The sequence below is a fragment of the Sminthopsis crassicaudata genome, chromosome 3 (assembly GCF_048593235.1).
Source record: "Sminthopsis crassicaudata isolate SCR6 chromosome 3, ASM4859323v1, whole genome shotgun sequence".
Lineage (NCBI taxonomy): Eukaryota > Metazoa > Chordata > Mammalia > Dasyuromorphia > Dasyuridae > Sminthopsis > Sminthopsis crassicaudata.
The window spans coordinates 63,420,135-63,424,428 of NC_133619.1; positions in this window are offsets into that span (position 1 = coordinate 63,420,135).

Genomic DNA, 4,294 nt, shown 5'->3' on the forward strand with positions numbered 1-4,294 from the left:
TGGATCACAACATCATATTTTCATCTTTTTTGTTGTTGTTTGCTTGCTTTTTGTTTTCTTTCTCATTTTTTTTCTTTTTGATCTGACTTCTTGTATAGTATGATAATTGTGGAAATATATATAGAAGAATTGCACATATTTAACATATATTGAATTACTTGCTGTCTAGAGAAGGACTAAGGAAGGGAGAGAGGGAGAAAAATATGAAACACAAGGTTTTGCAAGGATGGATGTCAAAACTATCTTTGGATGTATTTTGAAAAATAAAAAAAACTATTAATATTTTTAAAATCTTAAATGATAAAAAAAATTTAGGAAGCATTAATATAGTACTTCTTACATATCAGGCACTGTGCTAAGTCTTTCTATTATCTCATTTGATCTTCATAACAATCCAGAGAAGTGAATGCTTTTATTCTTTTCATTTCACAGATGAGGAAATTGAGGCAAAGGATAAGTGACTTCCCCAAAGTTACACATCTAGCTACTGAGTCTTTCCTCTTCCAGACTGTAGACTCAATCCTCTATCCACTGTATAACCAACAGTAAATAAAGTATTCTATTCCTTGAAAGGGTATGAGACTTTCAATAACTTAAATGAACATGAAAAGGTCAGCAAAGACAAAGAAGTTACCTCAGAGAACATATTACCTCAATATCTTTGTCTCCAGCCACTCATCTAGATAAAATTATACCAACAAAAACATGGGAAATGGAACTGACTGATCATCATAAGTAAGAGTAGGCTCTTTCCCTGAGGAAATACTGCTCTGAACTAAGAACGCTGAAAAAAAGAAAATCTATGCTTCTTACACTTCCTATCTACAAGGTAACAGATCTCAGGGCTAAGATCCTAAGGGAGTCAAAGAAAGGCTTCTACCATTTCTGGAATAAGGGTTTTTGAGGAACATAATACTATTCCTTTTGAAAAGAAAGCTGTAACACTTTAGCAGAAAGAGTACAGTACTAACCGCCAGGCCAGAATCTGAAAGTGGCAAGCCCAAGAAAACAGCAGATAAACCTGCAAGACACCTGCCCTAGGAAGAGTCAGCTGAATCTGGTGAAGAGCCAGTTCTGCAGCTAAATGATCTGCTTGAGCTAGCTCAACGATGATATGCTCCATAAAGAGCTAGCTGAGTTACCCATTCAAATGAAGCAGCAAAGTAACTTGTCCTGTGCCTAGCAGTGAACTTTGTAAGGATTCTCTATAGAAAGAAAGGTTTCAAAGCCCCATAGTTCCAGAGTTATGAATTATCTTGGTCATATGCTCCCTTACATGAGGGTTTTATTAGCATTGTAATATAGGTTTATGCCCACCCTTCACCCCTCTATAGATGTATTTGTGGGAAAGCATACCTTAAGTTTTGAAGAAAACATCTTCCTACTATTTGAGCAAATGCCTTTTCTAACAGATAATTGTTTAATTTTGTCTAATTATTAATGTGAAGTGCTCCATTGGGAGCTCACAAGCTATAGCTTTAGGAATAATCATCCAAATTGTTTATCCTTCAACTTGAGGTAAGCCTCTGAATCCAATTCTTCCTGTGCAACAAGAAATTTGGTTCTGCACACATATACTGTATCTAGGATATACTATAACACATTTAACATGTATGGGACTGCCTGCCATCTAGGAGAGGGGGTGGAGGGAAGGGGGGAAAATTCGGAACAAAAGTGAGAACAAGGGATAATGTTGTAAAAAATTACCCATGCATATGTTCTGTCAAAAAAAAAAAAACATAATTATAAAATTAATTAAAAAAAAAAACTTGAGGTAAGTCACCTCTCTGAGAGACAACCTTGCAAAAAAAATTTTTACTTGTTCTCTTTTATAATAATAGCCTTTTATTTTTCAAAATACATGAAAATATAGTTTTCAACATTCACCTTTGCAAAACTTTGTGTTCCAAGTTTTTCTCCCTCCCACTCGACCTCCCTCCTGCCCTATGCAGCAAGTAACCCAATATTAGAGGATTGAATGCAAAGGGAATGTTACTAATCTAAGATCATGTCTAGTTCTAAAATTATATGTTTCTAAGGAAAAGAAACATTAAATATTTGCCAAATTGAAAGAACTTAGTAACCTAGGACTATCCACTAAGCCCAGCCCTTATGAGCATGCAAAGAGTGTTGTTGAGGTAATTCACTATGTGGAAGTTCTATAATTGATTCCTAATTGCTAACCATACCATTATGAGGAGTCCCTTTGATTGGCTATAGTTGCACAGCCAGACCTGAGGGCATTCAGATAGCACTACTCATGACCTCATCCTGCTTCCTTTTTCAGTTGACTTCTTTCTGCTAATGCTGTTCTGGTGAGAAAATAGACTGTACTATTAGGGAAGAGGTCTTGGGCCCTTCCTATCTAAAGCCAAATGTCTGTACTGATGATATCTTTGAATGCTATGTGTCTTTGGCAGAGAAGAACTGTAGGTAGGATTGACAAAATTGTTCCCTGGGATAGATAGGGAAAAGGCCCTGATAGAGATCAATCCTTGATCCCACCTTCTGTGGATTTGCCCAATCTGAAATCCAAGTTTTGGCAAACCTCTAAGGCCCTTGTGGGCAGCCTCACATTGCTATGTCTTGTCAGAAATCTCAGTCATGTTCCTGGGGTTAAATTTCCCCTATGAATCTAGTTATGGCCCAGGCCATTTTTTCTGTTCTCCTTTGAGTCAATCTGATATAATATGATTTTGTGATCCCCTGATTTTAGGGGGGCTTCTGTTCTGGCAAGAAATCAGTGATTCTATATTTTCTGTCCCAGGAAACTCCCAAAACCCATTCTGTCTGATTCTGACCATTCCTTAGTCAGATAGCTTCTGGCTACAGGAAACTCCTACAAATTAAACTCCTGGGACAATTGTGACTGAGACCACTCTTCAATTCATTGCTGACTGATAATCTAGTCAGTGATAATCTGGTCAATGAGAACAAATTCCTTCCTATGAGTCATAGAATTAACATACCAATAATAAAAGCTGGATAAATGTCTCTCCTTGCTTTTGTTTCACTGCTGGATTCCCTTATAATTCAATTTGCTTTGTAATGGCATTACCATTGCAATAAAGCTTTGCCCCTTGACTAGGAGATGGATTCAAGCCTACAAATTATTTTGAGACACCTCGTGATACCGGTCTGGGACGCCAAACTTTGGAGTCCCCTTTCCCAATCCCAGCATTTGGTGGCAAATCCACCACCACAACACTCTCTTCCCAAACCCCACTTCTCCTCCTTATACCTAAATAAGTCTTTTAGGGAGCTAAGTCTTTTTTAGGATTTAGCCTACCAGCTAAGGCTACATTCTAACCTCATGGGATGTTTCCTTTCTTCTGGTTAATGGAAGTTCTACTAGGAAACTTGCCCTTTCCATCATTAATTATTAAAACGCCTTTCTATGCTCTCCCAAATCTATTTCATATTTACCATTCCTAGTCTCTAGTGTATCTTCATTTTGCTTGTAAACCTCTTCTCCTTAATAAACATACCTTTTGCCAAAGAGAATGGCCTCTGTGAATTCTTCACATGACCAAACCCCAATTTTTAGTGCCTACCATCATCTGTTGCCTACATCAGTCACATCAGATACTGAGTACAATCCTTGGTTCTTTGCCTTGGTGTTTGTCCCTTTATGTTAGGTAAAAAAGACTCCTCTGAAGGTTACAACTGAGTTTCTTGGCAGGAAAGTGAGCCTCCTGAAGTCAAATCCATCCTGGGTTTTGAAACGAGCAATGCTTTGGGCCTGAGGAGAAATCTTAGGATCCCCAGAGCCCATCCTAGGGATAGCGGAGATAATTCCTCAGAAGTGATGCCGAATTCGGATGAGAGATTTGTAGGATCAGTATTATGCAGAAATTTCATTGATTGAACTCACTCTCTCTAAAGACAGAAGGTAGTATAAGGAAGATTTCCTCTTGGTTTTGGCTGAGAAGGAAATGGTTGTATTTCTTATCTTGATATAGCTGAAATAAATAGCCCATTGCAAAAGCTGATTGATCTTAATTCGTTACACAAACTGTGCTTTGTCATTGATTGTAATGGTGGAAAGAAGATACCTGGAATGGGCAGTTATACTGCCCATAGTAGTAGAAAAGATATCCCAAGCCCTCAATGGTACTCCTAAAACCCCATGGAAGAGATGGAACTGGTTTTTCTCCAGGAGAGTGAGACTCAAAAGTAAATGCTACATCTATGTTAATGTAAAATAGTGTTATTATCATCACTGGGCTAATGGAGGTGAGACGAGGGAAGGCAGAAGGAGGAGGATTGAGATAGAAGCAAACAGATTCCAGGC